The 23,607-nt window shown below is 41.9% G+C and overlaps 1 protein-coding gene across 1 annotated transcript in view; it reads left to right on the top strand.

The window, feature by feature from the left end:
- Positions 1-3,282: 3,282 nt before the first annotated feature.
- RBPJ (recombination signal binding protein for immunoglobulin kappa J region) overlaps positions 3,283-23,607 on the top strand; it is a 226,110-nt gene continuing 205,785 nt past the window's right edge. The window contains exon 1 of the mRNA XM_045997264.1: positions 3,283-3,402. The gene's annotated coding sequence lies outside the window, so the exon portion shown is untranslated. The remainder of the gene's footprint in view (positions 3,403-23,607) is intronic.

Genomic DNA, 23,607 nt, shown 5'->3' with positions numbered 1-23,607 from the left:
CCTCTTGCTTTTTCCACTACCTGACTGCTTTTCTAAGAAGAAAGCAATAGAAGCTGAGTTGGGATTGGAGGTGGATGGTGTCATGCACCTTATTAACAGTCATTAGAAATAACTCCACAGTTCTCCCTGGTTACCAAGATGAATTTATTCCAACACTTCCCAAAGGACAAATTTATTTTAAAGTCATCTCTGTGATATCAATAAGTGAATATCAACAAATGTTCCATCAAAATGGGGGAGGGGAGAGTCCCTCAGTAAATAAGATTTGAACTAGTTGCTTTACTGTACAACACCTCAAAAACTTAAGTCAAAATTTAGAGTGCCCTCATGAATCTCCAATGGGAAGATATAGTGTGATATTTGTTAGGGTACAACTTCGGTTGCCATAACAAAAATACTCTAAAATACAGTGCCTAATATAGACGTTAATTTCTTTTTTTTAATATTTTATTTTTTTATTTGACAGAGAGAGAGATCACAAGTAGGCAGAGAGGGAGGCAGAGAGAGAGGGGGAAGCAGGCTCCCTGTTGTGCAGAGAGCCTGACATGGGGCTCCATCCTAAGACCCTGAGATCATGACCTGAGCTGAAGGTAGAGGCTTAACCCACAGAGCCACACCCCAGGAGTTCATTTCTTTTTCATCTATCTGTATAAAGATGAGTGGACCAAAGCTGGCCAAGTGGCTCTTCCATCCTCAACACATGGATTCTAAGACGATATCAGTGATTACCATTTCTCAGGCAGGAGAAGACAGAGTAGAGGGAGTCCAGAGCAAGATGTTTTCTCTTTAAGGAGATAATGTAAAAGTTTACACACAACATATGTACTTAATTCCCACTCATCTAAATTCAGGCAAGTGGACACAACCAGATCAAAGGAAGCTAAGAGATACAGTCTCTAGTTTGGTACCCAAATCTCAGGCCAAAATTCAGAGAGTTCTATCACCAAAATGCAGAAAGAGAGAACAAATACCAAAAGAAAATTGGCAGTTTCTCATCATCCCCAAACTTATTTACTTAAAAAACTCTTTTTTTACACAATGTCCCTCAGGACTGGTATTTCATTACTTTATTAGTCGGGATAGGGTCGTTAATGATGCAGTGACAAACCACTCCAAACTCCAGAGGCTTAAAACAATATAAGTTTGTTCTCATTTGTACTGCAAGTCTATAGTGGGGGAGGGATGGAAAGTGAGGGTCTGCTCTGCTCTCTGGGAAGGAGTTGATGGGAAAGCTGTTCTCTGGAAAAATGATGATTTCCAGAGTAGAAGGAATGAGAGTGTAGGCAAATCACACACCACCACACCTAACTTCAACGAAATCTAGGTTGAGTCTGATAGCAATTCCTAGGCTCTTCCTCACATGCTTCTCTCTCAAATCAGGCCTTTGTTCCCAGAACTGAGGCAGTTTAGACAGAGCCACCTGTCTCTCTCACAGAGTGCCAGAGTCTATTGAAAAGAGAGAAGTCTCCTACTCTCTCCCTTGTCCTGATTGCCACCATGTTGTACCAACTGGAGTACCAAATACAAGCTCCAGATGATTATGTTTGGCAAAAGTGTCTGCAGTTATTACTTTCTCTGTATCTATGTACACATTATCAAGAGGCAGGGCCTGTTTCTCCAGTTTTTGAATCTGGTTAGGGCTTGTGGCTTGCTTTGACCAACAGAATGAGGCAGGAGTGACATTGTGCCCATTCTGAGCCTCACAAGGTCTTGTACCATGTCCATCCACTCTCTCCTGTGGAAGACTGCCACTACTATATGATCATTATATGATCCCTGTGTGATCAGGTGTGGGTTCATCTGCTGGAGGGTAATAGATCCCATAGAATAGAAATGAGCCATCCCAGCTGAGGTAACACCAGATGATATAATGGGGTGAAGGGCATAGGACAGGGCACCTTAAAGCCCAAGAGATTGATCTTTATTGTACCCTGGAACATAGGAAGGGAAACAGAGACCCAGGGCAACCACTATCCCAGTCTACATGTACCAGGGGTTTTCCAGGACATGAGAACTTCTAGGCTAAAGCCACAAAGCCTGGGATGAACCTGGACATTTTGTTGCTTTGTGGCAAGGTTAATTAGTCATGAACTGCATGACATTACTTAAAAGGAGCTAGAAAGAGCCAGAAAAGTGGGGTGTCTTACCTAAGAGCACACAGTTAATTCATTCATCCCTTTTCTTCAATTAATCATATATTCAATGTCACTTAAGTTTACAGTCCTGTGGCATGGCTGTTTTTCTACAGAGGAAGAAGATCTAATCATAATATACGTATAATAATAATAATAGCCTTTCCCAAGTGTCTATCATCTATCCGGCATGGTTTTAGGCATTTCACATATATTAATCTACTTAATCTTTACAATAGTCGTAGGAAAGAAGTACCATTATCCTTGTTTTACAGATGAAAAAAACTGAGGCAAAAAAAGGGTTAAGTATGTGACAATGTCACATAGTCATTAGGTGACAGGACTAGGACATCTGAGGCAGTCAAGCTAGAGCATGCATTCTTTATCAGACACCACACTGTCTGCTACCTATCTTAGGGTGCCCAGCCAGACTGCATTAGAGACAAATCCAACCTCCAAAGCCAGCAGATCCCATCCAGACCCCTCACTCCAGCCTAAATGTCCCATCAGGCTGACACACCTCTTGATGAAGAAAGACAGATGGGAAGACTAAGAAGGTCGCAGGTGTGTTGTGCCTGGGTTGAATTTCTGTTCAAAAGGTTAACCTGGAGACTGTTGAACTCTGAGGAGTGTGAAATTATGGGTCAGAGGGACCTGTGATATGGTGGATAACATCACCGTACTTTTACAGCTACAAAACTAGGAATCTGGACCAAACTATGATTAAAAACCCCTGTCTAGACTTGGAGGAGTCCAGTTGACCCGACGATTTCCATTCAGCAGAAATAACCGAGTCAAGAACATCAAGGCAGCCATGAAACATGAAAAAAATCAAATTAACCTAAAGCAGTTGGAGCATCATTCCTCTCCTTTTCTTCCTTTGGTAATTTGTTTTCCAGGCTGTTCTTCTATAAAAATCAGGCCTCCGATCTCAGGAGTGGCTAAGGAAAAACAAGAAATAAGAAGATTATTTCTTGTTTGTCTTTATAGAGAGCATCTATAATCAAAGCACTTTTGAACTCTCCACTCCTCCCCCCCCAAAAAAAGCCTGTGTCTGCACTTTTCCCCCCTAGAGAGAATGTTGTTGGCTTTCTTTCTCTTCATTTTGACACTTTCACTTCCTTTGCTGGAAGGTGAAGTGGCCACCAGACTCGGAGTGCAAGTGGCCATCTCTTTCCACAGTGCTTCGTGACATTGGAGCCTCCAAGAAGAACCCATGTTAAGAGTTTCTCTTCAAGATGATTGGACTGCTCTGCCCAGAGTTGCTGAGGTGAGTGTTTCCTCCAAGAGAATCTCTCTGTCACGTTGTCCGTAAATATATGGAAGATGCTGTAGCTGATGATTTGTGAGTAAGTCAACTGCTTTGCCACTTCCACTTCAAGGTATAATGAGCTAATCATCCCCTCTGGGGTCTCACTTCTCCCAGCTGTGTTCTGGTCATATTGCCTGCTCTCTGTTGAGGCCTTAGATTACTCAGCAGGAGACTGAGGCCTGCTTCAAAGGGTGAGGTTTCTATCCCACTAACCAGACACTCTCCTTCCCTTAGGGCTAACAGCCCTGCTCCTTCCTTGAGCTCTTTCCCATCACCTTGTGTTTTCATGATTCCACACTTTCCTCTACTTACCTTTGCAGAAGAACACAAGTTTTCTGAAATCAAAATCTAGATATTTTTAAATTTTTTTTCCTTCCTTTCTAACAACCCCTTCCAGTAATGTCAGTAGGGGATGCTAATCAAGTTAGTTGTTTATTGAAAGCAGGGTACTTTCAGCACAATGTTGGGCTCAGCTGGAAACAGTCTATATATAGCTACTATTCTCAAATTGTAGTCTAATTGGGAGACAAGTAGTATTCATCCATTTATTCCTATGGACATTCAGTACACAATTCTTGAGTGCCTACTCTATGCTGGGTGTTAGGGAAGCCATACAAGTGGTTTCGAAACTCTGAGTTCTGGCCCCCAGGGCAGGAGTTGGGGAATGGAGTTATGACTAGGATTACAAATCCACATATATCACAAGCAGTGTCTGCAAATCTTTATTCTCTTCTTATTCATGCATATTCATGCATTCATTTGACAAATATGTACTGAGTGTATATAAACATGGCATAATGTCTCAGACGTGTCTGTGTATTTTCCAAAACCATTTGGATGCACTTGTGATCAATTAAATACAAATCCACCTAAAAGTCTTACTGTATTTGGAATGTCCTTTTCTCACTGAGTATTTCCTGGGTCAGCAGACACCAGAAGTTCATTCCCATCATGGACCTGCACAAAAAGAGTTAACACTTTTAAAATGTGTTTCTATAGTGGAAAATGTGGTAACATCTAAAGAGAAGGTTAACAGAGAGTCCTTAACAACACCCAAAGGTATGGGTTTTGTAGGATAACAGCCAGAAGTGTGTAGGCAAAGCAACCAGGCAGGTGGGGGCGGGGGGTAAGCACAGAAGCTTGGGGGGGGGGGGGTGTGTGCACAAATGTTGTATTTAAGCAACCCTCACCCATGTTGGATCACATTACTTTAAAATATGCATATAAACTCTCTCTTTTAAAATAATTTAGTAACAAGCTATTTTTATATATTTTGTGTATATATCTATCATAACTAATAAGTAAATTCAGAACATCTAAACCTCCACCTCACTGCCCAATCCTGATTATTTAGCTCCATTTACATGACATAGGTTTTTCTTTTTTTTTTTTAAGATTTTATTTATTTATTTGACAGGCAGAGATCACAAGTAGGAAGAGAGGCAGGCAGACAGAGAGAGGTGGAAGCAGGCTCCCTGCTGAGCAGAGAACCCTATGCGGGGCTCGATCCCAGGACCCCGGGATCATGACCTGAGCCAAAGGCAGAGGCTTTAACTCACTGAGCCACCCAGGCGCCCCATGACATAGGTTTTTCAAAGGCAAAATATACTATATTCATCTCTGTTCATCATTCTTTATATTTTTCCAAGTGCTTTCTCTATGCATGGTTTGATTGAGTATCACCAGAACAATGAGATGCAAACAGGACAGGAATCATTATTCTGGTTTTTTTTCTTTTTAAGATTTTATTTATTTATTTGACAGAGAGAGAGAGGTACAGAGAGAGAGAGAGCACGTGCACATGAGCAGGGGCAGAGGGAGACGGAGAAGCAGGCTTCCTGCTGAGCAAGGAGCCTGATGTAGGTAGGACTCAATCCCAGACCCTGGGATCATGACCTGAGCCAAACACAGCCACTTAACGGACTGAGCCACCCAGGCGCCCCATTATTCTGGTTTTATAGATGAAGATAGAATGCTGAAGAATAGACAATGAATCACACAGATATAAAAATACACAGAGGTTGGGGCACCTGGGTGGCTCAGTGGTTTAAGTCTCTGCCTTCGGCTTAGGTCATGATCTCAGAGTCCTGGGATCGAGCCCCGCATCGGGCTCTCTGCTCAGTGCGGAGCCTGTTTCTCCTTCTCTCTCTGCCTGCCTCTCTGCCTACTTGTGACCTCTCTCTCTGTCAAATAAATAAATAAAATGTTTTAAAAAAAATACACAGAAGTTAGCTAGGTAAAATTGGCATGAAAGTGTAAAATGTACAAAGAAATATAAAATGGTCCTGGGACGTAGAATCTGGAATTTGGAAAAGAGGAGGTAAGCTAGAATCCTGTGCTTCTACAAGCCATCATACGAGTTCCAAAAAGATGTGCTCATGTTAAATATCTATCTCTTAAAATTGAAGAAGAGACATTTTAAGAAGAGCCTAGAAAAAAAAAAAAGCAACACCAAATATTTTTGAAAAAATGGGAAATAAAATCTAGAAAAGACAGTCCAACTAATAGAATGATGCATGGCAGGAAAATTTTAAAAATTATATGATATATAACTAAGTGAGGTTTGAGTTGGCTAAATGGGATTCAGCCCGCTAGGACTTTCTGTTAACTGTACTTTCAGGAGACAATAATTCACATGGCCTAAAAAAGTCCAAAAACTAAACTATATTGGGTCTCATTTCAGGTAATGCATATTTAAGTGAAAGGCAGCACTGTCAAAAGAATGAGCTTGGGTTTGAATTTTGCTTTCAGCACACATTAGCCATCAGGCAACTACTTAATACTTAAATTCTCTGAACTTCGTTTTTATGGTTTTCCATCTCTAAACTGAATATGATCATACTTCCCTTGCATGATTGCTGCAAAGATTTGAGATGTTGCATGCAAAGCACCTAGTAAAGTGTATGCGAAACTGCAGAAACTCAGGCAGGGTGAGTTGGTATGTTGGGTGTTGGTGCTGGGTCTAATTTGCATGTGTTCTCATGGCCTGAGCACTAGACTTGGAGTCAACAGAATCCAAGTTTTGGGTCCTGACTCTTCCTTGTAGTAACCATAAGATGAGATATTATTAAAGGTATCTAGGTTTATTCATCCTGAATCTCTCTTCTCATATAGAAATGAGTATAATTTCCCTTCCTATTTCTAGTTCAAGGTTCAAACAAAATGGTGTATGTGAGGTAGCTCTTAAATATAAATATCATATAAAAATAGAACTAATCATCTAGGTTAAAACAGATGTGTTGCTATAGATATAACAATTTTATCACTGTAGTAAGAACATAGGGTAAACGTCTATCCGTGTTTTGTGAAGTCCTAGTAACAGCAACAATAAAAACCCCTCAAATTACAAGAGATGTTTATTTTAGTTAGCATAGGGGAAATTGTTCAGTTTTAAGGATAAGGAAACATTTGAATAGGCTTACAAGGGTCATGATGGACCATCCCTCTCTAGGCTGGTATCAGAAAGGATGAACAGTCTTGTGTCTTGAGTTTTTCAGGGAATCAGAGAGTCCTCAGCTCAGGAGGCTCCAGAGATGGTGCCACCCACCCACTGGGTTTGACGCAGAGAAGTGAAGTTACTTAATCACAAGGACACCCACAGGGAGGATATCCAGGGATGAGCTTGCCCCCTGCTTACCCCAATACTTAAGGGCAAATGCATCCCCCCATGGCTTTAAAATCTCTACATCTGGTAAACGGTAAGAGCTGGAGACCAAATGCAAGGCTGTCTGCTAAACTACAGGACAAAATCTCCAAATGTTTCTGTGCACGGCTGGAGGGCAGTGAGGGGCTGGAACTCACCATCTTGAAGTTCCTCCCCTCCTTTTGCATTTATGATATCATCCAGGAAACATTTAAACAACCTAGATGGAACGAAATGTCTTGCCAGGTGGTGGCTTGTGATATATACAGAAGGCCCCTGACTCACAAAGAAAGACTACAGAGGTCCCATACATACTAGCAGCTGCTGCCATCCGCCTGGCCCCCACCACCTTGCAGCTGCCATGGGCTGTGTGAAAAAATTAAAAAAGAAAGAAAGGGGATACAAAAAAAAAAAACTTGGACCACTTGCAGATTCGGCACATTCAGAGGCAGAAGATGACAAGAAGCTGTGGAAACAGGAATCACATAAGGGAATGGACTCTCTGGGTGAATTTTCAGCCACGGGTGATCTGACAGTGGCCCCCATTCTCTTTACCTTGAATAATCTCCTCCCGGAAATTACTATCCTCTTCCATCCAGAAGACTCTATCAATGTAGGATTTTGCCTCCAAGCCTTATTGGAAGAAGGAAGACAGGAATAAATAATAATTTACCATTAGAAATGTCTTTCAAAAAGCCACTCCCCTCTTCAATGGTTAATAATGTGTGCCTACCTCATGGGGTGGTTGTGAAGACAAAGTGAATCAATGAAGAAGTTCTTATAACTGTTGCCCAATATGTGCTTTAACACTGATAAGTGTTATAAAAGTGTTGGCTTCCTGTATAACCACGATTATTCCCATTTTACAGAAGAGAAAAACTGAGGCTTAGAGAAGTTAAATTGCCCTAGCTAGACCATAGAACGTAGGGGTAGAAGAAAGATTCAAACCTAGGTCTATCTCCAAATCCTGTAATCTATCTTAACTACTGTGCTATAAACAGTCATATGCCTAGTGTTGGGCAGTCATTGACACATTAGCAAGAATTTACTCAAGCACAATGTTTTCTGCTGAAAATCAATTCAGCTCAGCTGCACTCAGGAAACAGGAATTTTGACTAGTGAGGGGGGCAAGTATGTTATTTGTGGAAAGAGCAGGAAGACCAGATCAAGAGACCACAGTTGGGTATTAAGTAGGAAGCCTCGAGTCAGTGACACCCGCAAATGGGAGAGGTATAAAAAAGGGCAGTTTAGGAGGAGTCAAAGATGAATTCTGACCCACGTGAAATTTCATCTCAATCTGACTCAAGAGAGGGGGAGGAAGATTTCTATCTTTTTCCCCACCTACCACCTCTTGTCCCACTCATGGTTCCAAATTACTTATTAGTACTCTGGGTAGACTACAAGAAAGTTTAAATAAACTTTTGTGGGCTGGTTGGAAACATAATGCTTCCACTCCCATTTGTCATGCATTTCTTTTGGGAAATGTGTGCTGAGTTCCAAACAAATGACTTGTAATTTAATACAACGTGTGTACACCTCACGTCTCCCTGGGTTGGGCATCGTGCTGGGTGCTGGGAATACCAAAGGAGATATAAGGCACGGTGTGTGCCCTTGAGCAGGAGCCCCATGGGGGAGAGATATATAAGCAGCTAAGAGACAAAGTGCTGAGTGTAACAGGAGAGGTGTGTACAAAGTGTCTGGAGCACAGAGGAGGGGGACGAGGAAATTGCTTTTAAATCAACTTTTGGAATCCAACCCCTCTGCAAGTTAGGAACTGCATGCAATGCAGCAATGCATCAGAAGTTACTGGAAGGACATACTTACCATTTAGAACTGAATGAACTCATTCTTCAACAGAACTGTTGCCTGCTTTTTTTCCTGGCAAGCAAGCGGTTGTATCAATATCTATGTGGGTTTCTTTTTCTTTCTTTCTTTCTTTTTTTTTTTTTTTTTTTTGAAGAGGTGAGAGACAGAGATGATTGTATGGACCCAAAACTTGGACTGCTCTGGTTTGAATCCGACTTTCACTTACTAGTCATATGACATATGCCTCGCTCAGTCTCAGTTTTTTAATCTATTAAAGGGACCCATATCTTCTTCATAGAGAAGATAAACGAGCTAATGCATGCAAAGCCCAGTGCCCAAGATGGAGTAAACATCTCACCCAAATCTGGCTACTTCTAACTGGATGATAGATATTAGCTGGCTTCAAATAACTTCACCAAGTGGAGTATGTTTCTGGAAGATCGTTTTAAGGGATACACAGACAAGCATGTTTACATTGTTCTTTAAAGATACATTTACTTATTTGAGAGAGGTGGGGAGGGGCAGAGAGAGAGAGAGAGAAGCTTCAAGTTGACTCCATGCTGAGCGCAGAGCCCAACACGGGGCTCGGTCTCACCACCCCGAGATCATGACCTGGAATGAAACCAAGAGTCCAACATTTAACTGACTGTGCCACCCAGGCACCCCTAGCATGTTTACATTTTAATAGCATATATTTATCTTCACATGTTGGTGGGGCATATGTATAGCCCATCAAACACAAATTTTATAGATATCGTTTCCTAGGAGGAATAAAAAATTTTAGAAATTTTTAGTAAAGTTAAAGAAAACTATTTAGGAGATAATAGCCTGATGTTACATCTTGTCTTTCAGAATAAAAGGATCAAGCTGACCAGCAGACTTTAATTGAGGCTAGGACAGCAGATAGATGTTTTACTTTAAATTTTTCTTGTTCTTTTCTTTTCTTCTTCTCCACACCCCTCCCCACTGGGCATGGCTTGAATTCGTTTTAGTTTTCTTAATATCAAATGTGTATATGAAAGAACATATTAAAATATTCTCTAGATTTTTATTTTAAAAGGATATGGGGGGAAAAATATCACAGATTATGAAGTGTAGCAAGTGATGGTCTCCCTTTCTGTGTTTTCTCACTGTAATGAAATTCAAAACTTTCATCTAGGACTCTGGGGAAAGGCACCATTTTCTAATGCCTTAACTAAAGGGAGAGTGCTTCTGAATAGCAGAAAAGAATGCCTTCTGCATGCCCACGCTTTCTTGGCCCCAATTTCAATCCCGGTGGAAAAATTCCCTGAAGCCTACGACAGCTGAGCTTTTCGCCTGGAATTTAGATGATCAGAAAAGGAAAATTATACCCTGAGGTTCCGGGGGCCATCAAGCAGCACACAAAGGCCAGAGACGGGCCCTGCCACCTGCTGTGTCTACCCCACAAGCTGGGGGAGCTCAAGCTCGAGGGGATTCAAGTTTGGGGGAGGCAGTGGGGAGAAAACGGAAGAGATGAGGACAGGCTGGCGTCGACTCATTTGCTGGGTTTCCCCCATGTTGCAGTAAGGACTCTGGGGCACCAAGTCCCTTCTACCCCCTTCTTTGTAAAAATCACCCCCAGGAAAGTCCCTCTATCGCAACAGTTGGCCTTTGAAATCTATAGAATGGTCATGCCTGGATGGAGTTTCCCTGGGGTCAGTATCCCCAAGGCTTCTCCTGGTCCCACTGTGTCCCCTCCACTGACAGGCTTGTACAGAGCGGAGTGTGTTAAAGACACACAAGACAGAAGGACCCTAGGGTCTTTAAAGCTGTTTGTTAAATCGAGCTGTCTCCTTATACCAGCCTATATGTTTTCTCGTCTTTCGCACCTCCTGTGGAGATGGCCTCCCCTAACTGACCAGTTTATTGAACAATTTACTACATTTACTCTACATTTCCTCCCCCACCCTCCACCAGCCTGGTCAAGTAGTTTTTATTCCCCCCACCCACCCCACCCCCGCCCCTGCTAGGAAAGAGAGAAGTAATGAATCCCCTCATAGGTCCCACCCTGGGAGAGCAGGTACAGAGCAAAGAGTACTCACGAATTGGGGCAGCAGCTTTTGGAGTAATCTTTTTATTTCAGCCTCAAGAATAGGATTCTCAGGTACCACACAGGACACAGAGTTCCACTGGAATGTCAGAGAAACAAAACTGATTTTTTAGGAGTATGTCCAAAGTACTCACAATAAATACTTAGATGAGGCGTTATTTGTTGTTAATCCAGCATTCCAATGGAACTGGACGTCTATATTTGCATTTGCTAAATCCAGCAAACCTACTCAACAACAACCTCATGAGGCTGGCCTTATTGTTCCTATTTTAAAGATGGGCAAAGGAGGCTTGGAGGGATTGAGCGACCTGTCAGAAACCACAGCGCCTGTGGGCAACAGAGCAGAAATGACATTTTCAACCCAGACAGCCGCTGATTTCAGGACCAGTGCTATTTCCACAACAGCACACAGGGATCCGATCCTTCAACAAGAGGACTAGGTGGGATGCTGATGGAGGAAGTTGAGGCTTCCTCTAAGGAGCATGGGGAGAGTCTTGGGTGCCTTGTCCAAAATGTAGAAAATTGTTCAATAAACTGTGGGTGGCTGGAATTATTGTCACATTTGGTAGCTAAAAAACTCTGCACCTTCCCTATACACACTCTCAAGAAAAGATGTGTTCCCCTCTCCCAGCCCCAGTGCACCTTCAACACGACCCTTCCGCTCCCGCAGGGAGCATTTCACCCCATGTGGATAGGCAGTGGTAGATGAAGTCATGGGACACAGCTCCAAAGGAAGCTTCGAGTCATGTTACATCCATTTAATACATGGAGGAAACCCACAGGGCTGAAGGAATTGGCTGGCCCAAGGGCTAAACCAGTCCTCTTTCAGCTGGACAACCTTCAAAGCTCAGTGTGTATAGCTTAGTCACCTTGCTTGAACCAGGCCACCTCACCAGAACTTGAAAATATCAATGTGCCTTTCAGGGGAGCAGAGGCCATGGGGATAAAGAGAGGGAAGGGGCATTCTGCTAGAACTCTTTCTCACCTGAATATAAGATCAGTCAGTAGAAACCTTCTGCCTGGTTTCCTTCTTAAACCTATGACACTTTCTGAATCTGCACACAGGACTCTTTTTGGAGCACATACTGCTCAGAGATGCCCACAAACCTTCATGTCCCAAGGGAAATTGCTGTGGCTCTGTACATAGGGGGATATGAGGAGGTACTCTCCTCATCTTAAGTCCCAGCCTTTTCCTCCAGACCCTCACTGGAGAAGCCACTCAAGGATGAGGATAGCTGGTAAGAGCCAAGGAAAATGGCATGGAAAGAAAATGTGCACCCAAATCTCTCAGTGCCAGGAAAGTTGGCTACCTTATAATCATTTAAATATCTGATGATGAAATCAGTAAATCCTCATTGTGGGGAAAATTTGGAAGTGCTAAAAAGTATAAGGAAAAAAAAACTACCCATGTAGTTGCTAAATCCAGCAAACCTACTCAAACCTCATGTTGAGGGAGAACCTGTACTAAAAACTGCTGTGAATTTCCCAAGGATCTCTGTCCATATAATAAACATAATCGGCCTCATGCTTCATCTATAACTTCGTATTCCACTTTTTCTAATGAAACAAATTATAACTTCCCTCACATCCTTCAAGACTATCCAAGGAATCTTCATGACTTTGGTGACCGATTCACAGATCCATTGAAAATGCTGTAATTTATTTACTTATTTTCCTGCTGCTAAAGATTTAGAGTGTTTCCAAGGTTTTCATCCCAATAGAAATAGCATAGCCGTGAATATCTTCCTCACATACATTTTTTTTATCAGACCCTTGGCACCTATTCCCTTATGTCTCAAGTCTAATACAGTGGCTTCTGATATCTGACCCAAAGATATGTGTCTTATCGTGTTTTCTGTTTTTGCCATGCTCCGCAAGGAGCCCCATGTCTTCCAGAGGCCCCGACAACTGAACTAGTTCGAGAAGCCCCGTGGTCGAGTGTAGACCAAGGACTACCTAGTCCCTTGTCAGACTTCCGGCTTCTTCATGGCCAGAAGTTCCAGGCCGTGCTTTGTAAGAGAGACACAGAGACAGAAACAGAGAGGTAGAGACAGACAGAGAGAGAGAGAGAAAACCCCAGGACCCGTTTTCAGAGAAACCACTGCACCATGTAATGCCGCTGGGAACATGACAATGAAAGTCCTCAGAACTGTGCTGCTTGGTATTTTGACAGAACCGTCGCTTGCTGATTCAGTTAATGATAATGTTGGGTTCCAAATTTTTTCCAAAAGGGAGTCTTAAGTGTTCTCAACTTGGATGGGGCTGGCTTAAAAATAAACAAGTAAGTTATATAAGTCCAAACTTTGGAGGATCGTGTTTTAGAAGCCAAAGCTCTGGGGTTGGATTAAAGGGGCCTGCTCACATCTTGTGGTTGGGGCTCATGGGCAACCTTGAGGGTGGAGCGTTCCAGCTGTCCCTGAAATCCGTCTTCTAATTTGAGCACCAACACCCACTGGGAAATCTCTCAGAGGACACCCCGTGTCGCAGGGCTTAGGAAACAAGGGAGAGAGACAAAAAAGCAAGTGCAACCACTCACTGGTAGATGGGGACAGATTTCTGTTTCTTTACCCCCTCCCAATGTCAGATCTTTTGAAAGGCTTAATGGTGTTATTCAAGAACTGTCATCTTCCACTTGACATCTATCTGTATTTTAGTGGGAAGCAAACAGATTACTGGAAAGCTTTTTAAGACTCCCCCAGGAAGAAAAGTTTCGGATTCCTCAAAGTGACCAGTGTGGAGGAACCCCCCACTCTGGGTCCAGCTGTGGGAAATTTTGAGGAACAGGAGCAGGTCAGGGCTCCGGCAGGGTTCAGAATCCTCCATGCACTCCGAGAGTAATAAGAATACGCGTAATGTCACAAATGAGTGTCTGCATTAGAGCATTAGAGCATTAGGTATCCTGATTATTACGAACTTTATAAGTGGGAGGTGTGGAGGACCCAAGGATAAAAGATAAAAGATAAAGCACAATAGACCCTGCCCTCAAATTGCTGATTCTCGCTAAGGAGAATAGATTTGTTCACAAACAGCCAGAAAATGCCATGTGCCCATTGCAAACGTAGTGGAGACCAGGGATCCACAAGGGCCAGGGAAGCCAGATAAAAGCAGTACTCACTTCTAGCTGGTAACTCGCTTTCTGGAATGCAGGCCCAGTGTGGCGATAGCTTTGGATTTTCCAAAGCAGGAGAATGTGATTTTTCTGTAAAATATCCTGATTTCTTTTTAAGCTGTTGAAAAAAAAAATTTGACACTATGCAAACTAATCAAAACATACTCACAAGCTGGATCAGAACAAGTCACCAGTGTGGACCTCTGATGCCGACTATATTTGTTAATATGCAGAAATATCTACCCTTATAAAAAAAGCACTTTACATAAATAATATGTTTAATATGATTTTGTTCCAAATCATGCATTTAAAACATAGGGAAAAGATGGAAGGTGATAAATCAAAATGTTAACAGTAGATGCTGGACAGCAGGACTATAAATGATTTTTTCCCCTATTGTTTTTCTGTCTTTAATGACATTTTTATAATGAGTGTTTGTTCCTTCCATAATCAGAATTTTCAACAAAAAGAAGTTTTTATAAACACACCCAAGTGCTGTTTTATTATGAAACAGATAAGATATTATAAAAGCTTTAAGAAACAAGAAAAAATTAAATGAGAATAAGAATTATTGAAAAATGTTAAGAATAATAAAGTCTGAGGAATAAGAAAATTAATGGTGCACATTGGACATTTTCAGTGAGCTTTACAGGCATGATTTTATTTACTCTTCTCAACTTCTGTGCAATGGGGCTACTGTTATTCCTGTGCACAAGGAAGAGGATGAGGCTCAGAGTGGTTAAATAACTTGCCCAAAGTCACACAGCTCATAAGCAGCAGAGCTAGAATTCATAATCCAGGTCATTTGCATCCAGAGGTTGTGTGTTCTACTAACCTTAGGTAGATTAGTTCCCCCTTTCCCAAAGTTTCGATTTCTGAGTTTTGAGTTACCTGCAATCAACTGTGGTTGGGAGACAGATGATATTCCTTCCAACAAGGCATCAGAAAATCAGTTATAGCCTTATGCTCTGTCCTGGTGCCTAGAGCCATTACCTGACTTCAGCTCATCATGTAGGCATTTCATCCTCTCCCATCATTCCGAGAAGAAGGGTGAGTACAGTTACTATCAGGTATTTTGAGAGAGAGAAAAACCACATTCACATAACTTTTATTGCAGTACATTGTTATAATTGCTCCATTTTATTACTGGTTGTTCTTCATTTCTTACTGTGCCTAATTTATAAATGAAACTTTCCCATAGGAGAAGTATGGTATATATAGGGTTTGGTACTATCTGTGGTTTCAGGCTTTCACTGGGGGTCTCAAATATACCCCATGGACAAGTCAGGGAGTGTTGTGCTAGAAGCAAAGTGAATGAGAAAGGTCAAGGAGATGGTCGTCCTTGACTTGGGCCTTGAACACCCAGTAAGAGTTCCACCTGTCGAGCTCAGAAGGAAACAATATTGCCAAAGGAGTCAAGATGACACCAGGGGCATAGCAAAAAGTTCTGATGAATTGAGGTAAGTGGGCTGGAGACAGTCTCGAGAGTCGGAAGTACTAAATGCAGGGGGTGCTTAGGAATTACACTGTATTCATAGTCAGTGGGTGCGGTTGACATTTCCAGTACCGGATGAGATTGGTGCCATGGTGTTATTAATTGGCTGGGGCCACTATAACAAAATACCACAGACTGGGGGGCTTTCACAACAGAAACTTATTTTCTCACAGTTGTGGAGGCTAAAAGTCCAAGATCAACATGTCAGCAAGCTTGGTTTCTTCTGAAGTCTCTCCCTTTGCTGGAAGATGGTCTCCTTCTCGGGGTGCCCTCCCATGACCTTTCCTCTGGCGTCCCACCTTCCTCTTCTCCAAAGGACATAATCAGATTGAATTAAAGCCCACCCTAATGGCTTCATTTAACTTGATTTCCTCTTTCAAGGCACTGTCTCCAAATACAGGCACATTCTGAGGTACCAAAGGTTAGGACTTCCCATGAATTTGGCAAAGAACACAGACCAGAGAAACGCTCTCATCTCTTTCCCTCCTCCTCATTTTCTTCAGTACCAAACAGCCCAGCATGAACAGTAACCATCTCTGTGCTGGGACCCTCAAAACTCAACACTGGAAAAATGTGTTATGCATTACTTCTAAGATTTCTCTTCTGATTCTCCTGGAGCTCTTGAAGTTCACATGGCCAGACTGGTATCGGCACACCAGGTCATATGCAAAGAAGCTCAGTCCAAATAGCCATAGGAGATTTTTTAAAAAATATTTTAATCTCTGGGGTGGCTCAGTGGGTTAAAGCTTCTGCCTTCGGCTCAGGTCATGATCCCAGGGTCCTGGGATCAAGCCCCACATCGGGCTCTCTGCTCAGCGGGGAGCCTTCTTCCTCCTCTCTCTCTCTCTGCCTGCCTCTCTGCCTGCTTGTGATCTCTGTCTGTCAAATAAATAAATAAAAATCTTCAAAAAAAAATTTAATCTCTGATTTGCATCTTTCAAAACAAATTTAAAGATGGCCAAATCATAACCCTCCAGCAACACGTACAAGCCTAATCTTCCCATACTCACTGAAGCTACTTCCTCTCTTCCCTCCATACCCCTACACCACAAAGATGATCCTTTTCCCTCCCCTCTAAAGCAAGCTCCCAACTTTTTATTACTTAATTCCTTTCTACAGGACAGGGGGCAGAGGGAGTCCGGGGACGAGGTCATATTAATAATGGTCTACCTTGGGGCTCCTGGGTGGCTCAGTCAGTTAAGCATCCAACTCTTGGTTTCAGCTCAGGGCAAATATCAGGGTCATGAGATCAAGCCTGGCATGGGGCTCAGCATTCAGTGGGGACTCTGTTTGAGATTCTCTCTCTCCCTCTGCCTGTCTCCCTTCATTGCTCTCTAAAATAAATAACTAAATCTTAAAAAAAAAAAAAAATCCATCTCATCACACGCAGATATGTCTCTCTAATACCACTAACACAAGCCGGTGTTGGCAGAGCCCTTTGCAAACCAAAGCCTTTTTTCACTTCAGTACTACCTCCGGACGCTTCCAGCAACTCAGACAACTAGAAGGCAATTTCATCTTCAGAGGGTGGGGGAAGAATGAGGTTGGAAATTTTTCTGACAAATTTAAGGCTGGCTAATGGTGGAGTAGGAACTAGCTGGACCCGGCAGCCTTCTTCCCAGGACTCGACCCATGATGCTTCGATTCTCAAAACAGGTGGCAGTGGGGTTGGCCCACAGCCCCGAGGTGCCCTGTGTAATATTAAGAACATTGAAATATTCCAGAGTTGCCCAAAGGATTTTTACCTTGCCAGAAATCACGGTAAGAGATGTCAATCTATCTATAAATAGAGGACTTTTTTTTTTTTCCAGAAGAAAGTTGTATTTTTAAAACTGTTTTACTTTTGCAAAGTGGCAAACGTCCCTAGGTACTTTTCACTCTCAAAAGTCCTTGCAATCTTTCTTGACACCCTCTGCCTGTGTCAAATGGCAGGCACGATGGAAGTCACTTGGCAGGCAGCGGTGGGAGATGGCAGGGAAATGGTCCCCCCCTCCACTGCGCTGTCAGGCTAATCTGTTTTCCTCATTCTGCAAAGGAAACCATAAGCGCATTTTGCCTGCTCCAAACTCCTGAAACTGGAGTTATGAGGTCGTATGGAGGAGGCCAGGAAAAATAATTTCTTGGGGTGGTTTGCTGCTTTTACTAGTGACCTGTAATACTAATTACCCCCCCCTTCCTGTCTGAATAAGACATCTTTATGATGATTCACCGCTGTGGAAGCCAGCGTCAATAAACAGGCTACTGAAATTCAATTCTGTTGCATCTCAAAATTGGATTCTTTGGATCTTCACAGGTAAATCCAGTCTCCTTATAATCCAGTCTAGTGTTAGGTATAGAAATAGGAGCAGATCTACTAGGCCTTCTGGGTAGAAAAGTGTCTCTAGTGGTGGCCCACTTGGGTATGAAGCATAGAATCATTTCTTTCTGCTCTTTTGGGTTTTTTATTGTTGTTGTTGTTGGAGAACAATACCTAAGAAATCCTGGTTCCATCATTTATTGGCCATGTGCCATTTTTCTGCAACTTTACCTCTCTATGCTTTGGTTTCCTCATCTACAAAATGGAGGAAATAGCAGTACCTACCTCACATGAGGTAGGTTTTCATGAGGTCTAAATGAGTTAATATTTATAAAGCAGTTAGAACTGCACCTGATACATAGTGAGGGCTGTCTGCGGATTCGAAACATACACTTTGAGAAAAAGTCATGTTTAATCAAATCAAGCAAGATGACCTGAAGGGCACTCTGTGGCTGTTGGCTGACTGTGCCCCGGGATCTGATGCTCTCCTTCCTGCAGAGTGAGCCTGAGTAGGACACACAGAGGTCAGGGCAGCCCTTCAACCATGAACCAAGAAGTGAGGAGGGAAATGCACAGGTCCAGAGCTGGCCGCTTGCTTTCCCAGACCAGCGAACAATCATTCTCAGAAATGAAGTCAGTCTTCTTCAAAGTTTTCCTCCCTAGAAATGAATTCTGAAGGATGCCTGGGTGGCTCAGGCAGTTAAGCATCTGCCTTTGGCTCCCGTCATGATCGAGTCCCACATTGGGATCTCTGCTCACTGCGGAGTCTGCTTCTCCCTCTGCCGGCCTCTCCTCCAGCTTGTGTTCACTCTCTGTCTCTCTGACAAATAAATAAATAAAATCTTATTTAAAAATGAATTTGAAAACTGTACGTCTGCACACATACTCAATTTACCTAAACTTTAATTTATCATTTTAAGATTAAATGATTACAGAAGATACATTATACATTATTAAAATTGACATTTGAAAAGACAGATGAATCACTATTTTAAACAAATCCTGTGGAAGTATTATCCTACCAATATCCTAGCAATTTGCCACCCATTATCACCCACTAAAAAGATAAAAATATATGCAAACAAGTTTTCTTTCACACTGAGAAATTCTAAGTTTTTCTTTTATCTCCTTAAGCTGCTATTCTGTCTTCCTTCTCATAATTCTATCCTAATAAAAATTTTTATAAGTTATTCTTCTGTTCATCATCCTTCTTTGCAACACATATGTGAATAGTTTTTCCTCTGGCCACTGGGCTGTAAATATAAAAATAGAACGGAAAGGAAAAAAAAGGAAAGGAAAGAGAGGAAGGAAGGAAGGAAGGAGAGGGAGTGATGAAAGGCGAAAGAAAGAGAGAGAGGTTCTTTGAGATTTAAGTATCATAAGTTACTAGTAGCATACAATTGATCAAAACAGCATCAGTATATTTTAACTTTTGATATATAATTATAATCGCAAAAGTAATTTTAATGCATTTTAATGAGATGGGTGGAGATATTTCCCCCAATTAGTTCATATATTCAAGAATGACTATCACTTACTATTAGAGAAATTAAAATAATCTAATTAAAAGATTAGAATCATTGCTATTCCCTACATTCAGTTCTTTGGACCCCTTCCTAACTGTATGCGCCAAACACAAAATAACTCTTAAGCATCATAACTTTGCTTAGGTCTTTCTCCAATTTTACCGAAAGTAAATAATTGAAAACCATCTAATTTGAGAAAGGATTTTTTATTCAGTCATTAGTGTCTCATTCTATGAAATAAAACCCATAGGGCCAAGACTTGTAAATTACATTATTTTACTTGCTATCCTTTCTTTTAGAGGCACTTTGTTAAATTAGTTTCAGTAAGAATTGAAAAATATTTTGATACATTTTTGGACTAGAACTACTTTAATGCCTTTATCTTGGTGGATGCTTGAAATAAAATTTTGTCAGAATCTTACTCAGATTTGATTCATTCCACTGATGAAAAATATTCTTTTTTTTTTTTTTAAGATTTTATTTATTTGACAGAGAGAGAGATCACAAGTAGGCAGAGAGGCAGGCAGAGAAAGAGGGGAAGTAGGCTCCCTGCTGAGCAGAGAGCCTGATATGGAGTTTGATCCCAGGACCTTGAGATCATGACCTGAGCCAAAGGCAGAGGCTTAACCCACTGAGCCACCCAGGGTGCCCCTGATGAAAAATATTCTATCATGTAACCCAATTATTAGAAAAATCAGTCAAGTTAGGTACATTTCTTGTCATTAAAAGTGTGACTTTATTTCTTAAATGAGTGTCTTAATAATCATTTTGTAAAGTATTATAACAAACACTGAGAAATAAATTATGGAATGCATCATAGAAAATAGATTACTAAAAAGCAGCCAAGTTAACACTGATGTAGATCAGATTTAATTAATTTTATAATGAGTGTAAAACAGGATAACAGTGCTGTTTCTCATTACTTGATTTGCAATAAAATAGCACACTATTTTGCCAAAATTATGTTATTTGTGGAGCCAGACATGTGATAGAAGACATGATACTCTTTCTGTAAGTTATGTGAACACGTGCTTCTAACTCTGATATGTGGCTTTGGGAATAACTAAATAGGAATTGTATCCAAAAATCAGAAATAATTTGGTTAATTTCATTAGTTCTCACGGCCAAACTGTTCTGTTTAATGAAGTTGTTTAATAGGAAAGTAATATGTATCTGTATAGTGCTAAAACTAATTAGACCAACATGTATCAAATACCTAAGTATTTATTCATAAGAAGTAGGTAAGATATGATTTTATCAAAATCAGCTCTAACAACCTCACGGAATAGCATACACAATATCTGAAAAATGTGACCTAAAGTTACTTTCTGCAAGCTTTATGCAATGTATCATGGAAATCCTGGTAGTCCCAGAAAATATTCCAGTTTTATCTTTAAAGAGTTAGCATCATTAATTAGCCTGGACAGCTAAACTGTTGTCAGGCACTTTCCTTTCCAGTTAATAAGTCCTATGGATGAGGAATCAGACTTTTCTTAAACACACAAATTCCCCACAACACACACGCACACACACATGCACCGATGTTGCCATCAGTAATCAAATTCAACCACAAGGAACAAAAAGATTATAGGATACCCATCCATTGGATAATAATGGCCAATATTTAATGAGCACTTACTATGTGCCAGTCACCATTCAAAGTTATTGACATATACTGGCATTTAATTGGTCCTTATACAGCAACTTTGTGAGGTCGGTCTGATAAACAACCCCATTACCAGAGGAGGAAATGGATACTCGGAGGCCAGAGGACTGGCAGCTGGGGAAGGCTGTATGTTGTCCAAGGTGCATTAGACCCAGAGCTCAGGTTTAACCATCACACATATTGCCTTCCTGGCACATGAGTTCATTTATTATTACTTCCATTCCATAATTAACCACTATGGTTCTATAATAACAACCACTGTGGTAGGCAGAATAATGCCCTCCCCAGAGGACGTCCGTATTCTAACCTCTAGGACCTGTGAGTGCACGTCAGGAGACCCTTTGCAGGTAGGATTGAGTTAAGGATCTTGAGATGGAGACAATGTCATGGATTATCCCAGGGTCATCAAAAGGTGTTGGATCAGGGAGGCAAGAGAGTGAGAGTCAGGGGAGACCCGACCATGGAATCAGAGGTCAGAGTGTGTGATTGCTGACTTTGAAGATGAAGGAAGGGTCCACAAGACAAAGAAGGCCAGCAGCCCCTAGAAGCAGGAAAAGGCAAGAAAACAGGCTCTCCCCTAGAGATTTCAGAAAAGAGCACAACCCTCCCAACATGTTGATTTTAGCCACATAAGAACCATGTCAAACTTCTGACCTCTCAAACTGTAAAATAATAAATTTGTGTTGTTTTAAGCCACTGAGTTTGTGGCATTAATACAGAAGTAATAGGAAACTCATTCACTCGCCAAAGCACAAATTAAGGCATCAGTCAGGGGAGGGTATGAGCTTCCACCAACCATCACGTACAAGCCAATGGCAGCATGTCGCCTGCTGCCAAATAAAGACAGGAAATACATTTGAGCAGCTCAGAAACAACCAATAGGTTCTCGTTTCTGTACTGAAAAGGAAGGTGCGTCTTGTCTCAGTTTTGGAATAAGTAAAGATGATCCATGGAGATTCTTTCTCATTTTTACTTTTACAAAATTGACTTTGTTGGTTCTTTTTATGAAACTTCCCCCTTCTTTGTTTCAGTGTCAAGTTTTGCTTGAAGACTTTCCAAAACTTTCCCTTTCTGAACGTTTCCTGCTGGGTTTGAGCCCTGACTCTCCCAGTGAACCTGCTCCAGACCATTGGCATTATTATAATTGGTGGGATAATAATTCATGTAACTATTACCCGGTACTCAAAGGAAGCACCTTCTCTGCTGTTACATAATTGCTGATTCAGCCTTCAGTTGGTCTTCCTGCATCCCGAGCTCCACACAGCAGCCAGAGGGAGCTTTTCACTCCAGAAATCTGACAATGTCATTCCTCTCTTCCAACTCCTTCCCTGACTCTCACTACACTGAGGATGAAGAACAGATTGCTAAGCATGATAGCCAAGAGCCCCTTGTGATTTGCCTCCCTTCAGGGTCTCCCAGACTCACCGGCATCTCTCTCCCAAGCTCTTCCTCTAGGACTACAGCCCTACCATGTTGCTCATTACTTTGAAATGTGGCAGGTTCTCTCCAGCCTCTGTGCCTGCACATCCTGCTTTCTTTACCTAGGGCAACATCTGCTCCCTTTTCCATCAGAATAATTCTGTCCCCTTCCTCCCTGACTCAAGGAGGCATCTGATTGTCCCAGCATCACATGCAAAGACACAGCTAGCCAGGTAATAGGCACACAGGTGTGGGTTCAGAACAGCCACCCTTTACTTTTGAGCTGTGGTTTCCTATGTCATCTGTCTCTGATTTTCTAGCTGGATACTGCACTACCAACCTCTTTTTCTGGCTTTTGGCTCTGGTCTTTTCCACTGGACAGCGACATTGCGATGCTCACTCCCATGAAGCTAGTACCATCTGCAGCCCCAGGTAAGAGACATTCCCAGATGATTCAGCCTTAGCTCATAGCACCCCCCTACACACACACACACACACACACGCTTAGCCCAGATGAGAAAACACTAAGAGAGACTGATATAATAACAATTCTCAATACCTATAGGGTTCCACAGCATGCCAGGCATTATATTAATTCCTTTGTTTCTTTCATAAAAAAGAAAAATCGGGGTGCCTGGGTGGTGCACTTGGTTGAGTATGCCACTCTTGGTTTCAGCTCAGGTGGTGATCAGCGTCGTGAGATGGAGCCCTGTGGCAGGCTCCATGCTCAGCATGGAGTCTGCTTACTATTCTGTCTCCCTCTCCTTCTGCTCCTTCTTTTTTTTTTTTAAGATTTTATTTATTTATTTGACAGAGAGAGATCACAAGTAGACAGAGAGGCAGGCAGAGAGAGAGAGAGGGAAGCAGGCTCGCCGCTGAGCAGAGAGCCCGATGCGGGACTTGATCCCAGGACCCTGAGATCATGACCTGAGCCAAAGGCAGCGGCTTAACCCACTGAGCCACCCAGGCGCCCCCCTTCTGCTCCTTCTGGCTCCTCCTCCCCCATGCCTACACTCTCTCTATATAGTAAATAAATAAATAAATCTTAAAAAAAAAAAAAAGGAAAAGAAAAGAAAAATCGCCTATAAAGCAGGTACACCTTTCTCCATTGATAGATGAGGAAACCCTCTTC

This window comes from Meles meles, chromosome 2 (assembly GCF_922984935.1).
Source record: "Meles meles chromosome 2, mMelMel3.1 paternal haplotype, whole genome shotgun sequence".
NCBI lineage: Eukaryota > Metazoa > Chordata > Mammalia > Carnivora > Mustelidae > Meles > Meles meles.
Note: the sequence above shows the minus strand (reverse complement) of the source record. Positions and strands in the feature narration are given on the sequence as shown.